The sequence below is a fragment of the Saccopteryx leptura genome, chromosome 11 (assembly GCF_036850995.1).
Source record: "Saccopteryx leptura isolate mSacLep1 chromosome 11, mSacLep1_pri_phased_curated, whole genome shotgun sequence".
Lineage (NCBI taxonomy): Eukaryota > Metazoa > Chordata > Mammalia > Chiroptera > Emballonuridae > Saccopteryx > Saccopteryx leptura.
Genome location: NC_089513.1, coordinates 7,091,483 through 7,112,983, shown reverse-complemented (window position 1 = coordinate 7,112,983; position 21,501 = coordinate 7,091,483).

Here is a 21,501-nt window from a genome sequence, read left to right as displayed (position 1 = left end):
TTAGAGGTGTGAATCGGTAACTTCACTTTACTTAGCAGGGAGATTAATCTTTATGCAGATTCAAGGGAAGGGAGAAAGAGGCGCTCACATTTCTCACCTTACATCGGACTGCTAAAAGTCCCTTTGTCAATTTATACACAGAGAAATAACTTTGTTTTTATTTAAATGTATCAACAAATAAGGTAACCACTGCATATTTGAAATATCATTCATTTATAACTTGTGTATTTGAGGTTATCTTCTATCCTTTTATGGTGGTTTGCTGAGTTACTTAGAACACTATTCAAGAACTACTGGACGTTAATTTCAGGAATGAGACATGGATAATGGAAATGCAATGCTTGCATCTACAGATTCTACATATAAAATTACTGTGTGCTCACAGTGAATAGTAATCACAAACTGAGGCTACTATAGATTCTGAGCATGCCTTTAACAGGACTTTGCATGTTCAGAGCAATATGATTATTAAAAATCATTTGGTACTGTAACTTCTGCCAAAATTTCAGCCTCATTGGATTTACATAATACCCATGATATCATATAGAAAGAGAATTACATCCCAAAATGTAATTTTACAAGTAGTAAATTACCTCATTGAAGTCGAATGGAGACAGGATTAATTAACAACAAAACGAACATTTCTAAGCAAGTCTATATTCTAGAAAAAGAATATCATGGTGACAGAAGGGAGAACAGATATTGATTATATGAATGAAAATTCCTGCATGTGACCTTGGATAGGTCTGGAGCAGCCCTCACTCTGCCCATTAGGAGTGATTTCATTCAGGTCATTGGGCTGGCTAATACCACCTATATAGCAAATAGCAGGCGAGCAGAAAAGGAATAACACTTTGAGAAGCTAAGGATGTTACAATGAAAAGGGAGAAGCAAGGAAAGTAGAGTCAATAGAATGCATCACAGAAGTGAAGAAAGTATGTCCCAGAACAGGAGCGATCGACTTCATCCACTTATTGCAAGAATAAGGTGAACACTGAGAATTAACTACATTTTATGCAAATTCTAGCTGACTGCTCAAATAGGGTTATAATGGAGTATCAGGCAAGAAATGCTCACTCCATCATCTTGCCCATTCTCTTATTTGCTGAGAGAGATGCCTCTATCTGAAGAATAAACATATTATTCTTGATGTGAGGGGAGAAGGTGCAGGCATGCGTGAATCAAGGAAAACACACGACAACAGCAAAGATCAGGGTATTCAAAGGGGTAAACAAATTGTAAAATACATTTTACAAGGTATTTTTTTCTGGTCAAATAAAAAAGCTACGCTTCCTGCCTAAATTAATTGTAATTAAAAACAATATTCTATATTCTTAAGGAGACATAGTCTTAAAACTAATAGTAATAAAATGGTAAAACTATAATACAGCTAGTGCTCTACTTGCGACCATGATTGGTTCCGACAGAACGGTTGTAACATGATTTGGTTGTAAGTTGAGTAGGCTATATGTACAGTACAGTGAAATGATGTTATAAAAATCTTTAAGTTGGGCCCTGGCCGGTTGGCTCAGTGGTAGATCATCGGCCTGGCGTGCAGGAGTCCCGGCTTTGATTCCCGGCCAAGGCACACAGGAGGAGCGCCCATCTGCTTCTCCAACCCTCCCCCTCTCCTTCCTCTCTGTCTCTCTCTTCCCCTCCCACAGCCAAGGCTCCAGTGGAGCAAAGTTGGCCCCGGGCGCTGAGGATGGCTCCATGGCCTCAGCCTCAGGTGCTAGAATGGCCCTGGTTGCAACAGAACAACACCCCAGATGGGCAGAGCATCGCCCCATGGTGGGCATGCTGGGTGGATCCCGGTCGGGCGCATACGGGAGTCTGTCTGACTGCCTCTCCGCTTCCAACTTCAGAAAAATACAAAAAAAAAAAATCTTTAAGTCATATTTTATCATAATTTTCTTTCATTATGGTTATATATCATAATTTTTCTTTGTTCATTTTATGTAATTTATATCATCTCTACACCATTTTGTTTCTTATTCTTACATTCGTCAAGTTTAAGTAAAACACTTAACTTCTTCACAGGCTGAGGCATAGACAAAGACAATTTCCTCTTGGTAGACATCTTGGGAGGGGTTTGATGAAAAATATCCAAGACACAAAACACAAATTGCTGTACCGAGTCTGGGATAACAGTTGAAATGGTGCACGCAGAGATGGTAGTGCTACCAGAAGCTGGTCCACACTGTTGTACGCCCAGCTGGGCAACGCTTGCGCTGCCAGACACAGAGCAGTCATGGCTAGCGATTGTGGTCGTAAAGTCAAATGGTCGTAAGTTGCATAGGTTGTAAGTTGATCAATATTTGTAAAACTGAACTTTTTCTTTTAAATTGCAATGCCTTATAGTTCTCTTATTCTTATAACTTTACTACCAGGATTTCCATGAGTACTTAAGAGATATGTAATTAAGTATGAAATTTCTCAGTTATACGCACCCCTGATATTAGTATGATATATATGTATGTATAAGATGTAAGGTTTTGTTTATCAAATCAAATGGTGTGCATTGTAGCCATTTACAGTAGTGTTTCTTCTAAGTATACAAGCCATGATAATGAACTACTGGGGAAAAAGTAGTATTCTTTTATTAAGGTAAGTATGATTTTCTAAAGAGGAAGGAAATGGGATCTTTGCAAAGCAAAACATGAAGATGTTCCTATTTGGGGCCCTTACACTGATGGAATTTTGTTAAATTTTACAAACACAGGGAGAAACAGAACTTCCAGACTTCCATTTCAAACCCAGGAGTGCAGAATTTGAAATTGTCCGTGGAGATTAATATAGAAAGACTTGAAGTCGAGAAGTCCATCTTCCCACACACTGACCTCTACCAGAAACACCAAAGGTGAGGTCCACACATAAAAGACAGGCGCTCAGCCTCATGGTGTATTATCACTTCAGGGCTTCTCTCCCTCTACTCCCAAGTAAAATGTTAGCTTTCACATATTTTTTTTTCTTTCTGAGACATAAGGTGAGCAGAGGGATGATAGAAAATAATTAAGCCTGACAGCAAGGTAGGCAGAAAGAGCCAAGAGAATCAGGAATATGTATTCACTGTTTTCGACCTTGGATTTGGCCTAACTCAATTACACAAGGGGACTGCAGGCATATCCAGGGGGTCATTACAATCTACTAATTTGTTGTCCTCAAAGCCTTTTAACATAGCAGAAGAAGGTGCAACTTCCTAGAGCTTGCATTCCATGATGTAAAATAATAATGCATTTCTCTTGACAAAAACTCATTTAGGTGCTCATCTTGAGATCAGTTAATTTTAAGATGTAATGAAATGAGTGCAGTTATAAGAAGGAAGAGAAGATAGGTGTTTGTTGTTTATGTTTTTCTTTTGTTTTTTTTTAATCAACTTTAACATTCTAGAACCCACGACCTTCATGCTCAATAGACCAGTACAATAAAATCAGGTAGCATAGTGTGATGGCATACATCTATTAGCAGCCTTGGCTGGTTAGCTTAGTTGGTTTGATTATCGCCCCAATAATCGGTTTAATCTCTCGACCGGGCACATGCAAGACAACCAACTAATGTATGCATAAGTGGAAAAACAAATTGATGTTCCATCTGTCTCTCCCTTCCTCTTGATAAAAAAAAAAAATCACCATCATCTATTTAGTTTAATACATTGTGTGTGTGTATAACTAGTGCTAATTTTGGATTAGCTATAACAGAATACCATGGACAGGTAGCTTGTAATGGGATACATTTAATATTTCTCACAGTTCTGAAAGTCCAAGATCAGGGTGCTGGCACATTGGCGAAAGCCTACTCTTTGGTTGTGTTTTGCTGTGTCCTCATGTGGGGAAAGAGATATGGCATGCTAGAGTCTTTTGTCATAGATATAAATAAAAACCAGTAAGCCCATTCATGAGGCTCCACTGCCATGACCTCATCACCTGCAAAGGCTCCATCCACCTCCTGACACCATCACAAACAGTCAGTCTATAGTAGCAGCCTTAGAAGTATAGACAGACTCAGTAAGGGGAATTTCTTACAAATTCCTGCAATCTAGTTAGAAGAGAAAATAAGGAGTTTGGGGAGCAGTCTGCAAAGCCATTTTGGAAGTAACAGCTTACCATGGGAGATATTAGAACTGACCTTCTGCTTCGGATAAGGATCTCACAAGAGATTGTTTTCTAAGAAAGATCGTTTTTAATTATTTTGGATTTTTAGACCAGTTTTTCTGAAAGACAGATGGAAAAGTGATCCTGTATATTCAGATCATTTAAATTATATATTGACAACTCCCCAAAATATTGAATATGAGAAAATAAAGCTTCTATTCCTTTCAAAATACTCTATTAAGTGGCAAGTTAAATATTGAGTCAAAATTGATATATCATTTCAGCATGTTTTAAGAAATGTAGTTGTATTGATGAAGTTCATTCTGCAACATGACTTGGCTGAGGCGAGACTAATCCCAGAGGAATGACGCTCAGCATTGCGAAGCGCATAATCCCTCTGTTGACGTCTGTTCTAATCTCTAGTAATACTTCAAATTAAATCACAGATATGTCAGGTTTGCTAATTGCCAGAAACTTCTATTTTATCATGTATGCTTGCAAATTTATAAGCTGCTGAGAAGCGGGCCACAGACATGCACAAGACCTGGAAGTGAAAACACTCAGCCACAGAAGTAGCTCCCGCTGAAACCAAACAGCGTCACCTGAAAAGGAATGAGTCCAAGGTTGAGGGAGTGTGGCTCTGGCACCCCCGGCCTTGGTGGCACTGAGGTGGAGAAGGGGCCCAGAGGATATGAGCATCCCCCAGAGCTGCTTCCGGCAGAACAAAGCTGAAGACCTGAGTAACCTCTTGGTCTCTGTCTGTGACATCTGACCTGAAATTCATGGAAACTATTGGGAACAGACAGAGGAAGAAGAAAAAAGTGTCCGTTCCATGGATGGCATTCCAGACACCTTCAGGAAATATGATGCTTTAGCAAAGGCTCAGTTAAATTCTTGTGAAAAGGCATTAAATTATTTCTGTACATGAGATTGTATAGCCCTCCTCTTTTTGGAAAATAACAAATCTAGCTTCTTTGTACAGAAGAGTTTATCCATTTTTTACCTTGTATTTCTTAGAAATTTATGAGTTTATGTTGTTTGTTTTCCTGTGTCTTTTATTTCTAGCAACATATATATCAAACTGATTTTTTTTCAAAAAAAAAAAAAAAAAAAAGAAATGGGTGGGGCAGCGGGGGAGGGCCTTCTCGTATTAATCTTTCACTTCAGTTCCAAGCATTCCTAATCTGTTATGTCAGTTTGGGTTTATAACTAGTTACAGTTTCAGGTTTCTCTTTCAGAGGAAGGTACTGCCGCTGCTGCTTGGAAAAGGGAGTGGCTAATAGTTGGAAGAAGCCAAACCACAATTAATCTACTTTGAAACTCTAATTAATTAATTAATTAATTAATAAGTGATTAGAGCAACAGAGTTGTTCCCACCCTCAAAACCACTCTTGCGCTGATACTGGATCAGCTCACTAGGTTAGGAGGGGAACATGGGAACAGGTGCACCTCATCCCTGCCCCGTTTCCAAGCAGGAATTATCTTGCTGCGTTCCGTGTGCTCGGAACCAATTAATCAAAGCTAGACAAAGGATAGAATGAGAGAACAGAGGTAATGGGGTGGGGTCGGGGGAGAGAAGCAAGAGCCACATACGTGTACATTACCGATGACATCATCCCTTGAAAGAGATTTGACCCTCCCCTTCCAAAAAAAAACAAAAAACTGATTTTTTTCTTTCTTTGATGTAGTTAAAAAAAAAACTTTTACAAAACAAATTTGCATTAAATGTTTTTCTCCTAAAACTTTCTTGATGATCAGGGGCCTGATCTATGGAAAAGTAGTAAATGGTTCTTTGTAGCCTGTGTAAATCTGTAGTCTGTTTTAAGAGTCCTTTCTGGCTAAGAATTGGAACAATGAATATTAATATAATTGTTTGTGATGCTTTTAGTTTCTTTTATCAAAATTACAAGATAATAGAATTTAAGAATTTGTTGCATATTATTACTTGGTGTACAGATAATCGTGTAAAAGTAAAGATTATTGTCATGCAAACATATAATTGATAAATGTGTTTTTCCAATGTTGTCTTTATTAACTAGTAACTTTGCTCAATTTCAACCAAAATCCCTACTCATTATAAGAATTCTGCATCATTTACATCTAGTGCAGTGTTAGCATGAAACCTCTCCAGCTGAATAATCTCAGTGTTCATAAAAATGAAGATTAATGTGTTGTATCTTTGGTGATGTAACTAAAGTTGGCCATTTAAAATGACTCAGGTATACTTGAGCAAGATAATTTGAAAATTCTTAGAGTAATAACACAAAAAACAGAGCCTCATATCAATTTATTATGTGAATAAATCTGTAATATCTCCCCCAAAATGGAAATAGGTATGAAGTTTTAACTGAGCAATATATTATTTTTAAAAAGCACAGTCATTTGTACACAAGGTGAGTATCATATCAATACTCACAGATGTATGTAACATGAAAACTTACTATGAGTCAGAAAAATATTTTGTGATGCAAATTTAGAATTTTCCTAATATCAAGTATCAGTCTGTTTACAATAAAAAAAAATTCTAATTTACTTGCAATGTTAAAAAAAAATGAAATACTAAAATTCCAGACATCAGGCTTTTAATAAACTGAAAAGCAGTCAGGCTGAGGGATTAATAACCAGAAGTTATAAACAACTGTCTTTAATCATATAAAACTCAACAGCACTAAGCCACAGGATAAAGGAATAGCAGATGCATAAAAGGTTCAATTATAAGCTAATTCAAAATGGAGGTAATGATACAAATATGTGTAATAAGTGCATATAGCACAAAATAATCAGCTGAATGAAAAGCTATCCGATTCTCAGGAATTCACTGGGGTGTAGAATCTGGTAATGCATATAAATAAACCACTGGGCAGGTGTGCTTGTGTGTGTGCGTGTATAATTATAAATAAACTGAATGAAAGCAGTGGAAATGTCTTAAATGATATAAAATGAACCTAAATTTAAGTATAAAATTTAATATAAAAAGTTTAAAATAAAAAATTGGTTGAAAATTAGAACAAAAGCAGAAGGCAAAAATTGTGGAAGAACAAAAAGAATTTTTTTAAAAAACAGACACTGGAAGATAATGTCCATTATATTAAAAATAGTTAAAATATAAATTTGGGAGTTACTGATGTTTAGCATTAGATATTCATTTATCTAAGGAAAGAAACCTAATATGTAAGTGTCAGTTGAGTGCAATTTTTATCAATAAAGTCAGCAATTCAATCTAAATACTCTTCTACAAGACACACAAATGTGGAAGACGATATAAAAATACATCTTTTAACAACCCACTGATTAGAAAAACATATTTGCCAATAATACAGATGATAAGGGGTTAATATCCAAAATTTATAAGGAACTCATACAACTCAACACACACACACACACACACACACACACACACACACACAATCCTATTAAAAAATGGGCAAACCTGACAAGGCAGTGGTGCAGTGGATAAAGCGTCGGACTGGGATGTGGAGGACCCAGGTTCGAGACCCCAAGGTCACCAGCTTGAGCGTGGGTTCATCTGGTTTGAGTAAAACTCATCAGCTTGTACCCAAGGTCGCTGGCTTGAGCAAGAGGTTACTCGGTCTGCTGTAGCCCCATGGTCAAGGCACATGTGAGAAAGCAATCAATGAACAACTAAAGCACCACAACAAAAAACTGATGATTGATGCTTCTCATCTCTCTTTATTCCTGTCTGTCTGTCCCTATCGATTCCTCTCTCTGACTTTCTCTCTGTCTCATAAAATAAAATAAAATAAAATAAAATAAAATAAAATAAAATAAAATAAAATAAAATAAAATAGGCAAAGGACCTGAATAGACACTTTTCCAAAGAGGACATACAGATGGACAAAATATATATGTAAAGATGCTCTACCTCACTAATTATCAAATAAATGCAAATTAAGACCACAATGAGATATCACCTCATACCCATCAGAATGGCTACCATCAATACATATATAAAGAACAAGTGCTGGCGAGGATGTGGAGAAAAGGGAACCCTTGTGCACTGCTGGTGGGAATGTAGAATGGTGCGTCCACTGTGGAAAACAGTATGGAGGTACTTAAAAAAAACAACTGCCTTATGACCCACCAACTCTATTTCTGGATATATATCCAAAGAAACCCAAACCACGAATTTGAAAGAATATATGCACCTATGTTCATTGCAGAATTATTTATACTAGGCAAGCTATGAGATGGGCACAAAGTGCCCATCAATAGACAAGTGGGTAAAAAAGCAGTGGTACATTTACACTACATGATGCTACTCGATTACTAAAAAAAATAAATAAAAATCTTTCCATTTGCCACAGGATGGATCAACCTGGAGCATATTATGGTAAGTGAAATAAATCAGTTGGTTAAAGACAAATACCATATTATTTCACTTATATGTGTAATATAAAGAACAATATAAATGAACAAACAAAACGAAAAGAGGCTCATAGATACAGAGAACAGACTGATGGTCACCAGGGGAGAGGGGGCAGTGAGAGACTGGGCAAAAAAAGGTAAAGGATTGAGAAGCACAGACTGGTAGTAACAAAATAGTCACGGGGATGTAAAGTACAGCACAGACAATATAGTCAATAATATTGCAATAACTGTGCATGGCTCCAGGTGGGTGCTGGACACATCAGGGGGAACACGCAGTAAAGTGTATGATTGTCTAACCACTATGCTGTACACCTGAAACGAACTCAAAATAATATTGAATGAAAATTGTAATTAAAAAAAAGAGAAAGAATAAAGGTTAATATTGTAAATACAATAAATAAATAAATAAATAAATAAATAAATAAATAAATAAATAAAAAACACGTCCACAGGGAGATTGCAATGAAAGTATGAGAAATTACTGAAACCAAACCCAGTGAGTGTCTAAAGTTTACTAAACCCACCTTATAAGATTATCTTCACTCTCCCATGGCTCTTTGGAAATTTCTTGATCTTCTTAACTTAGAATTTGCGGTTGCATGTCTGACAGATGACAGGAGATAAGGCTGTCTTCCCCATAATACAATACTGCCAGTACCCCAGATGAGCTAGAAACTTTCCAGGCTCCATTTCTAGTAAGAGGCGAGTAAGTATAGTCAGCCAAAAGGACACTATGTGATGAAGTCTGTGCTGTAATGTAAAGAAAAAATATATAGGTCTGCCCTCAAGCATGTTACGTCTAAAAATAACACACACAAAGGGCCAAATCAGGAAACTTAAGGTTGATTCTTATAAATATACACCTATATGTATATATGCATGTATTATATACATATAGATGATAGATGATAAATAGCTATTGTTTCTGCAAAGACACACCTTTAAACAGTCCTCAGAACATTCCTACAGAGAATCAACTCAATTATTTTACAGTCCAACGAAACCAGCATTCAGAAAAACAAAATGAGATTCTTTGAAACAAATATAATTGAAACACCTTATAAGATTTATCTTTAGAAATGTGGCTAGAGAAAAGGCCCTAAAATCATTTTTAGGAAGAAATTAGGTACAAGGCTAATTGTAGTGGAAATGGAAACAATTTTTTGATCAAATATATGGCAATACATGTGTGTCCTATGATGGCGTAAACATTTTCAGAGAAAAATATAACTCAATAAAAATGACTTAAAAAGAATTAAATTGAACTAGAAGTTTAATATCTAGCAAAATTAAAACCAGAAGGCATAACATAGCATCTGTATAATTAATATACATGGAAATTTTACCAACCATTCAAAGAAGAGATAAATCCTAACTATTATAAATTCTATGCTTGAATATAAAGAAGAAACACTTCCCAACTTATTCTATGTCTCATGCAATATTCATATGGAAGCCAAACAAGGTAAAACTAATACAGGGAAATCACAGAATTTTATTCAGTACCTCAGAGGCAATAATTCTAAATACAATGATTGAAAGTATTTTTAAATGTATCTAAACAAATGCAGAGAAATGTCTAACACAAACATAAAAAAACTGTATTGATTCTCAGCTTAATAAAATTTCAATCAGAACCTCCATTGAAGAGTTTTGTTTTACTTTGGTGGAATTTGATAAGATGATTTTTAAGCTTACATGGGAGAGCAAAAAGCTCAAAATCCTGAAGACAATTTTGAAGAAAACTCTATGCTATATGATATAGCCTTCCATATATCAAGTCTAATTATAAAACTATACTAATCAAAACCATGGTTGGTGCAAGGATAAATAGACAGATGGAGACAATAAAGAATGTCAAGCAGACCATCATACCTACATGTGTGTAGATGTTCGAGATATAAAAAAAGGTCACTGCAGGTGGTGAGAGATTGAGTTGGGACAATTCGTTAGCCATATGGAGGAAGTAACATAAAGAAGAAAATTGTTAGATTTAATTCCACTCTATTAAAAGAAAATGTCTGTTCCTTCAAAAACACCTTAAAAATAAAGAGAAATCACTAATGAAATGATCCTTGCAACACTACTGAATAAAACATCACTATTGAAAAATATAAAGAACGTCTATAAATTAAGACAAAAGATACATCATCGAATATAGAATAAAAACTTTGTGTTAAATACACAACACATACAGCATAGAGAAATATCATAAACAAAAACAATTCTGAATTTTCCTGGTAATTAGGATGATAAGCATTAAAATCACAGTTACATATTAAAGTACTCCACTGGACAAAAAAATAAAAAGCTTTAAAATGACACTTTTCCCAAGAGTGTGGAGGAACAGAAAATCTACTATATCTCGGATGATAGTGTAAACTGGACAATCACTTTGGAGAACAACTCCAGAATGCCAAGTGAAGATCGCATTGCTAAGTGTAAAGCCTGGAAAAGCTCTTGAGAATATGACTAAAGCATGCAAGATTTCTAACAGCTGTCTTGATGGAACAGTGCAAACTGGAAACAGTATATAGTTATAAAGAAGGTTTACTAAATGCATAACACAGAACACTGAGCTGGAGTCACAGCAAATGGACTTACAACTCTATCTACCAGTGTAGAGAGGTGGGGATAAGTAGGCTTCCTGTGCCATTGTGACATTCGTTTGTGCTAATAAAGCCTTCGAAATCGCCATAATGTGCATTTTTTTTTATACGAACAACTGCTCGCCTACTTTGCCTACCCCAGTAACATGAGTATTTGAAATGTTTAAGCAAAAAATAAAAAGCAACTTGAAGTATATATGAAGCACCTAACATACAAAACAATATAAGTAGTTTAGAGATAAATCGCTAGTAAAGATTTCAGACTAGCATAGGAATGAAATGTATCAAATTTAGAACAATGCCTACATTTTTAGAGTTAAAGAAAGGTTGCGACTATAGAGGGCTGTACACAAGACTGCTGTTCTTTTTATAATTTTTGTTTCCTTCACCTGGGAGTTGGATCTATGGTTATGCATTATGTTGTCCATCCTATATTTTCTGTCTGAAATATTTCATAATAAAAAGAGTAGGTTAAAATTCTTAACCACAGCTTTTTAAAATCCTGTGCGGTTTCATAAATATTTAAGTGATATTTTTTAAAATAGATTTTAAAGTGCTTCATAACTCATATAAGTCCATTTGGAAATAATTCTAGCTCTCTGTCACCACCATAACAGGGCAAGAAAAGTATTGTGCGCACGGATGAGCATGCATACATCTACAAACCTATAGTCCGTCTTGCACTAAAACTCATCTGATCAGAAAGTTCCACTATTAGTCATGTAAAAGGAAACTGGTCACATCGACTGATTTTGGAAGCATCAATAATACCATTATTACTTTTATTTGTATTTGAATAATAACAATTTTTTTTTTAGTTTAGAAGAGTGATTTTAACACTAATATCTGGCGAAATCCTCTAGTTATAAAACAGTAAAAATACATATGTTAAGTATAAAATAAATGTGTATAATTTCATGCCGGTTTCAAATTATTTAGTTTCTGAATCTCAAAGCAATCCACATTCATTTATTCACTCAAGTATTTATGAAGCAATTACCATTAATGTATGATCATGATAAATTAGTCAGAAAAAGTCAATGACTATATTTACTTTCCTGGTATAATAGGTAGTCATAACCATATAAATGAGGTTACTTTTAGTCATGATAAGTTCTATGAAGAAAAATAAAATGAGACCAAAGGAGAAAGGATTAAAGATAGTAGTATGGGTGAAATCAATTTCTATGTGTCAGACAGGGAAGGCATCAAGAGAAGGTATCATTGGGTTTGTGACTTGAATAATAAAAATGTCCAATCTGTGGTTAAAATAAAAGTTAAATGGTTGAATCAGCTTTTGCAAAGCTCTGAGAAGTGAACAAGCGTGGAATATTTAAGGGAGAGAAATAATACCATTATATGATAGCAGACCTCAGACAGATAAGCATGAGCCAACTCACCTAACTGATAGGAGTAATAGCTATAGGACGTCACTTGAGGAATTGAAGATGGCAAGGGTGTGATCTGATACATGTGGCCAAGGTACTGCCCAGGTGATGCTTTCTGGAAGCAGCGAGACTGTTGGGATGCCCGAGTGGCTGTGAGGGGAGGGATCCAGCACAGTGGGACAGGGGGAGGCAGGACTTGACAAATTTGTCAAGTCAACAAGGCTTGATGCTGAGTTGAAAACTGTGTTTGCTGGCAAAACAAGGACTTCAACATTTTATTTTGGTTCTGATGAATTTAAGAGTTTGGAATTAAAAGAATTAGTTGCAAGTGGTTATGAAACAGGTGGCTGCATGAAAAGGAGAATGTGGATAACGTCACGTCAGATGATACAGAGGAAGACTTTGAGTAGGGAGAATTACTTTTGGGTTAGAGTTTAGGCTGTTCTCTTCAAAGAACTATTCAGAAGTATGTATAATCTGTCTAACTACATGTGTAGAATTCTTGGTTACAAGCCAGTTGTAACAGGGATTCCTTACAGAATAAAATGGAGGGGAGTAAACCACCATACTAAGGTTTCGCATTATGTCCCATAACCAGATGCAATTAGAAACATTAGCTACAGCTATATAAGGGGTAAATAAGGGCGCACTTAGTTTCTCTTTGAACAACTGCAGACAAATTCCAAATGTTCTGCTGCTTTTAAAAATTCCCTAAAACAATTAACTAACTCTTTTGACACAGACTGATGAGGACTGAAGAAGATCAATGAATAATGGAGACCAATAATGGCAGAGATGTGGATATTATCAGGACAGAAATAATACTCTTAGCTACACATAGTCAAGTATGTCACTGATTTCTCAGGGTAATATCAAGTGTGTCATTGTTTTCCATTGATGTGTAAATTAACTTCCCAAAATATTTTTTATCCCACAAAAAGTTCAAATATACTCAAATCTTAAAGTTCAGAATTTAGAGAACAACAGAAGCTAAGAGCAAAGCCAGTCCCCACCAGAATTAAAATCAATGTTTGTCATGTTTTCCACAATGCACAGTTTCTTAATGGGATGATAAAATAAGAATTGTCCTATGTTTTCTGTACACCCAAAGATTACTCAACATATTTGTTCAGTTTTGCTATTATTAGAACACTGTTCAATGTGTATTATAAAAAATAAAGGCTTCCACAAAACTTCAATGGCATTTAGTTAAACTCATTTAAAAATGACATTTTACTGGCCAACTTGTTCTGTCTGGAAAAAAAAAAAGCATGATTGGAATTGGAAATTCTGAACACCAAAATAGATATTAATTAGAGTAGTATAAACTAAAAAAAAATATTCCTGTGTTTTTCATCTTATTACATACATACAGTAGCATATAGATGCTACATATCACAATAGAATACATGAATGTTATTATCATTCATCAATGATAATAACATTAGATCTAAAATAAACTCTTCATTCCTAAATAAAAAGTCACGTGTAAAAATTAGTGTAAATACGGCAAATCTACTAGAGTATAAGCATGTCTGGTCATGTATAATTTATTACTTAAACTCATAAAGAGAGAGAATAGGTATCATATTTTTCTGATGAAAAATGCTAATCTATAAATTCTTTAATTTATAGAGGAAAGAAAAAAGTGTGAGGTTATTAAAGAGTCAATTAAAGAATGATTATAAATTTCTTAAAACTCTATCATGCAATTCAGATGCTTAATGAATGAAATCTTTAGTTACTCTGAAATAATATTTGATTATAGAATTTTTAAATTTTGGAAAATATCTTTAGCTCACAAATCAATGACTCAAACTAGATTTTGCTAAATAAACCTTTCACAGTTTTGTGCATAATTCATAAATCAACATATAAGTTGATTACAACCATGCCAGTGTTCAGGCTAGGATAATATGTCTGACTTTATTATTTTTGCATCTGTTTTTTTGAGAAATTAAGGAATTCATTACTTCCTCTGGTCTTTCTGAAATGTACCTACCCTATGTGTCCAATCAAAGTGGTTTTTAACACCAAAGTGTCATCTCTAAGAATCCTCCTCCTTACAGAACTACTTCAGGCTGAAAGCCTTCAAAGGCTTATGACTGCCATACCCTAAATCTGTTTAAAACTTATTTGCCTTGTATTTTATTTCCTCCATGCCCAGAAGCTCTGTCCATAATATGGAGAATAAAAATAATATTGCCAAAAATGCTCCCATGTAACCCATATCTAATTCAATTGGGACTTCTCAAAATTCATATTTACTTTTTCCTAAGTGATTATAAAGATTTAATGGAAAGTCAGGCATGAGAACTACCTGGGAAGGTTATCTTTAGGTAGTCCCTGATTTTATGTTGATGTGCAAACCCTTGGTGTCCACTTCCGTATTCAGGACCAGTCCTACACACAATATAGTTGTCTTGTACAATTATTTGTGTCCTCACTAATATATATGCACACAGTGCTCTGAAAATCACAGTCAGGAAAAAAGAGTCAACAGGCAATCCACCTCTTAAAACTAATTTGATTTATTTATTATCTAATAAACCTGGCTGAGCTGAGTTCTTAGCTACTTAATCAATAGACATTTGGCGCATTAATAGGTTTTGGAAAGCTTACAAGTGTAAATAAGTTTAGAATCCAATATATTTTAAAGCTAAATTTTGTGCTGAGTTCTAGTCACTAATGTGTTTATTGATTACTAAATGTTAGCATTAAAATTTAAATAAAAATAAATAAACATAGTAACAGTTGAAGAGCATGAGAAAATGAATGGTGTAAGATTAAAACTATGCAGAAAAGTGTGTTCAGAACTAACGGAATTTGAGTTTGCGTCCATGTCTTACACGTACCATACTGGTATGAACACTTCCTCTGGGTACCTCTCTTATTCTCTTTCATAAAAGAAACATTTAAAAAAAACATTTAGTCTGCAATTTTTATATACTCAAATATGTCATTCGTTAAGGATTGTTCCCCCCCCACACACAATTTTTGCATAGTCTTCACTCCTGTGGTTCACACCTCCCATTATCCAATTCAAAGGTCTTCAGAATAGCATGTTCTTGCTCAGGTCCTGAAGAAGCATTAGAGTAGAGAAAGGGTAAATTAAGAGAAAGGAGAATATTAGAGCAGTTGCAGGATAGACTGTGTCTCCTGGAAAGATATCCAGCTGTTGCTCTTTGGGGGAACACAACTACAGCCCACATTATGTGATCCTGAGGAGTACTACATTCAAAGAACTCCCTCTATCCTTTGGAAAGAGGATGCATGAGCAGGATGATTTGAAAAGCATTACAAGATCGGCTACTGAAGTAACTTAAGCCTTGTTAGTCTCTGTCTGATAGCCTCACAGCTAAGAACAGTAATTTACATTTCAAAGAGAATAACATTAGTAATTAAACATCACTGGGAAAGGCATATTAATCTCTCTAATATTGATACAAGAATCTACTGAGAAAAGATTTTTTAGGAGGTAAAGAGAAGTGAGTATTAGTGTGGTTGGGTTATAAAGAAGAGAAGCCTTTCAGAAAGACTTGCCTGTCTACTTGTGAAGATCTGACTCAGACCCAGCTGTGAGGGGATTGATCGCAGCATCCTTAGCAGGTAAAACAATACACGTGATTCTAATTCCTTTGACTAGTTGAAAATGTAATTGCCTTATTTGCATTTCAAATTGTATTCCAACTTGTGCCTAGGTGTAAACTTATTTTTATTTTTATCCTGCTCAAGGGTTTGTAGATCTTTGTGAATATGTAAAGTCATATTTTTCATGAGTTTCAGGGAATTTTTAGTTATCTCTTCAAGTTAGGCTTCCCTTCTACCTCTATCTCTGTCCGAAAATCTAATTACACTTTGTTAGACCTTCTCAGTAGTAGCTATCATCTGTTTTCATTAAAACAAAATTCTCCACTTCAGTTTGAGACGTGTACAGGCAACATAAGTAACAGACCTTTACAAAAAGAAATACTAAAGGGTTGTCTTCAGCACAAAGAAAATAACCCCAGATGGAAGCTGGGAGATAAGGAAGGAATGAAGGGCAAGGTGATGAATATGTGTGTGGGAAACGCAAATGAATGCTGCTGCTCATTGTCCTAGAAAAACAGTAGTGAACCAAGGTACCTTTGAGACTGCAACCATCGTATAGAATATATGGCACCATTTTAATACATTCATTAATTGAGATTGAGTCAAGTTTGTATTGCTAATTGGCTGAAATTGTTCAGATATGAAAACAGCCTGCCATAATTGCACTTTTTCAAATTAACATACTACCCAAGTTCAACAATGAAATAGATTTTAACTGAGTTGTTCTAACCATTGGCTTTTAATGATTAGTTGTGTCTTCTTGCTCAGTGACCAGTTAACTTCATTATTAAAAAAAATTATAAAAAATAAAATAAAATTATTCCCAACCTTTCAACAATGCAGAGCATTTTCTCACAAAGGGAATATTTAACAATATTTGTTTTGAAATAAAGGATGCTTCACATTCCATAGAAAGTGCTATCAATCATAAATGACACATGTTTTTAAGAAAATCATGAATTATAATTATAAAAACATTTGTTCACAAAAGTAGGACTGGTGTGATTCTTCTATGAAGTATGTATAATTTTTACCATTATTTAAAGGACAAAAATGAATATTAAATCAACATAAATGTGACTAAAATTAAAATTACTGAAACCCATTATGGCTTGAGATATTTTTTAATAAAATATAATCATCACTTATCACAAAGAGAAAAAAAATCCACACAATATACAAAGCTTTCAATAAGGATAGAGGTTATCAAGGAGCTGATCACAGAGAAGAAATGAAACTCATGAAAATGCATAACTATAATTTAAGAGGAGCTCAGTGTAAAGGTTTGTTTTTCTAGATTGTATCAAATATTCCATTATCAAAAGATCTGTGTCATATCATGTATTTGCTGCTCTGAGATATTTTGTGCTCTGTGCAAAATTAATGTTTTTCTCTGCTCCTCTTGATTGAAAATATTGATACCCTTCATCTGAAAGCTATAATTAATTATGTTGCTAAGCCATTTCAATTTATTTTTTTTACTTTTTATTATTTTTTTTTTTTGTATTTTTCTGAATCTGGAAACGGGGAGAGACAGTCAGACAGACTCCCGCATGCGCCTGACCGGGATCCACCGGCACGCCCACCAGGGGCGACGCTCTGCCCACCAGGGGGCGATGCTCTGCCCCTCCGGAGCGTCGCTCTGCCGCGACCAGAGCCACTCTAGCGCCTGGGGTAGAGGCCAAGGAGCCATCCCCAGCACCCGGGCCATCTTTACTCCAATGGAGCCTTAAGCCATTTCAATTTAAAGCCAAGAATATAGCGAAGAAAAGACCAAGCCCCTCCAGGAAGAGGTTTTTGTGCTGGTTAGAAGATACCCCATTGGAATTATGTTCTCTTACTTGACTGTTTGTAAGTCTGCCTTTAACTCCTTTCGTGTCTGTTCAAGCCACATAACTGAATCTCTGCATTACTTTTCAATAAGTATTCCAGTTGCTAGATTGAAAATATATAAATTTTTCTAAAATCTACCAACTTAATTCTAAAGAGTCCCTCTTCCTGATAACTTGGTAAGGCATCTTTTATCTTTGACTATTTTTTTAATCAAAATCCATAAATCTTTTAATGCATTTAAGGCCTCTGCCCTCTGATTTTGAATATTATTATTTTTCAGAGAATTCTGAAACAACCCAACTATTGAATCTGAAATTATTGGATCATGACACCGGTCCAGATAAAAGCTAGTGCTCTTACTGTCACTTAAACTGAGGGTTACTAACCTGTCTAGGGAGCCAAGTCGATAACTGGGTTGGTTATTTCAGTCCTGACTTATTCCTCTACCCTCCACCATGAATGTGGTCCAGGATGCCTCCTAAACAAGCCAGTACACATTCCACCATACACATTACATTTTGTTTTAATCATCAGTGAAATCATGTATTTGAGTAGGTTTTAAAAGCAGAGAGAATGGTATAAAAATGTCAGTTATTTATAAAATTACTCCCGTGGATATTTATATTTTATTTCAAGAGTCCTACTTCTTTATGTCTGTCTTTTCATTGACACATTTAGCTGAAAACGTGTAGAGGAAGAAATAATACCCCAGGAAAATTGTCAAGAATACTGGTGGGCTCCATGCCATTGGAATTGCCAAAGTGGGGACCATCTACACACATGTCCTTGGCAGGACTGTAGGCCACACCTCCTTAACCACAAGGTGCACGGTGCCTCTCAAATGGAGTAAACAAAGCCAAGTAGCGTGTCAGCAAAACAGTAGGGTTTCTTGGCCCAATTGGAAGCAATTTAATAAAGTCCTTTTTATTATATAAAAGAGATCATTTATTTTGATTGGCTCCCACTTGTTTATTTTTCTCAAAAGTTTACTGCTTCCATTGGTTTTTATGATCTTAAGCAGTTTACAAGGTGACGTGAAAAGACATGAGCTATCCATAAACATGTAATCGCTTCAGCATTCACTCCATTGACAAAGAGCCTCCTGCCTCCAGGCAGGCACAGGCCATCTGGAACTGTGTCATTGCCAAAATCTCAAAATTGCAAGGGAAATAATCCAAAGATGCAAGCCAGCGCCACAAATCCATGCTCAAAGGCTTCCAATAAAAGTTCTGCAAGAGTTCCCAAGTCATTATTAAATCTGAGGTGGAGGAGGGAAGAAAACACACACACACACACACACACACACACACACACACACACAAATTGCCTTCTACGTCTTCCAAACTGCTCAAACGAGAAGTCCAGAGCTCAGTTTTTCTCCAGGACCATCCAGCTTGGACTCTGGTTAAAGATACTGACCTGGGTGGGGAGGTCATTGCTTGCTCAGCATAGATACAACCATAAACGTACACCCCACCCCCTGGCTTTTGCATACTGTATTCTTTAACAAACCTATCACATATTTATATATTTCACCTTGCGAAATTGTAGTAACTACGGAAAGAACCTGAATTGGATAGACTTTGGCTATAATAAAAATAGCCTATTTTATAAATTATGAAGCAAGAAAGAGCATGGAAAATTAATAAATCTTCCCACGCTGACAACTCTGACTCTAAAACACATCAGAGAATCCCGCCAAGAAGGAACATTTCCTCCATCGCAATATCTATCTGCCCACCTCTTACACACGTTGGCTCTTCTGCCTTCGGGCTCCCCAGTTCCCACATCACTACAAGTGAAACGAACTTTTTTTTTTCCTTCTTGGCAGAGGAAATCCTATTTTCTACTGTGGCTTACAGCCTGTAGTTAGCAGGAGTTGCCATATGGCATTTTCAAAATTGTTTTGATGTGCATAATGCCATCGGACCTTTTGATTAAACACCAACCTGCAAGAAAAGCTGGGGATGGTTGGCATGCCTGCTGAGTCCTACTGGATTTATACTGTGCTAACAGGAGGTAAAAGAACAGGAATTGGATTCAGATCTCATGGGCACACATGCGCGTGCACACATAAATTCACATACACACGTTTTGACAAGCATGAAATTTTCTTTTGAGACAAGAACAAAGCACTAATTAAAGAAATTTCTTGTATTTCTATAATAAAAAGAGCAGATGTATTCATCTTGGAATTTCACAATATACTAGTTTATATGAATTTGGGGAGTAAGTGACAGCTTCTGCTTGTCTGGCTTGGGTTGTTATTGTGTTGAAGGATGAGGCCAGGTGAGGGATCCCACATGGCAGAGGCTTGCACGAGCTTCCCTGGTGTGGGCCACCCCAGGGTTTCAGGGGGAGCCCCAAGTCTTTCTCATCACCTTGGGCACGTAGGAGGCAGAAGTGGAAAAGAGGGGTGAGGAGTAAAAGACATCAGCATTCGTTCATCAAAAACTATAGTTGGCCTCTGTTACAATTCACCCCGATGTCTAATGACCGAAATGTGATGTTTTATTTATACTGCTCACAAAAATTAGGGGGATATTTCAAAATAAATATGAAGTGATAAAAAAAAGCATTTGATTTTTTTAATTAAACAAGAACATCAGAAAAACAAACAACAAGTCAAAGAAAGTTGTTTGATAATGTAAATGAGATGCAAAACCACCTTTTATTTCATTGGTAAAAATGCACTACACAAGGCTGAAAGTACCAAGTATCAGCATGTTCCCTGATCCCCTACTTTTTGTGAGAAGTATAATTGCCTTTGAACTTAAATAAGTCATTATGGCGCTCTGTGAGACCTGAGGCTAAGTGAGGGGCAGAACTTGTGCAGAACACAGCCTTGATCACTGTGGGGGTGCCCAGAGGGTCTGTAGCTGTTTCTGGACAGTGCCAAGTTTGGAGTAGCTTTCCTTTTCCCAAAACATCTTTAGGAATGTGACTAAAGTGGGAAGAAGGACTTGAGTTATCTGCGGGTCAATGGTTCATCCCTTTGTGTAGGCTCTTTGGTGAGTATTTATATGTCTAATGCATCTTCTTAAAGGAAATCCATGTACGTCATAGCTCTGCTCCTGGAGAAAGATCCACGCAGGTGAAGTCTTGCCTGCAGAGTTTGGGTATGACAGTGAGGCTGTTCATATACCCCATCGGGAGCCTGAGAAAGGTGCAGTGTCCCTATGGAAATGAAGGCAACTTGCAATTAAGAGGCTATAAAATAGGCACCGAAAAGGACATAGTAGACAAATAGATAATAGCAAACGATTTACTAGTGGCCAATTGGAAGGAGTCAGTCATTTATATATAATGTTGGGGAAGAGGGTGTTAAATTACTCCACAGCATTCAGATGAAGGTAATCCACTTTGAGGACCATGCATTCATTCCAGGTTTAAAAAATAGGCTCAGTTGGGTTGTTAAATGAAGAAGGAGTAGAGCTAGTCACCTGTTCAGTAATTAGGTCTTACATAGTAAGTTTCAGACTCTGGAGCTCCTGTTTAATTTATATTAAACCATATTAACTATCTTAACTGGGAGGTAAGGTCCAGAGGGCCCAATTTTGTCAAGCCAATTTGTAACTGCCAAAAACTTAATTTAATTTT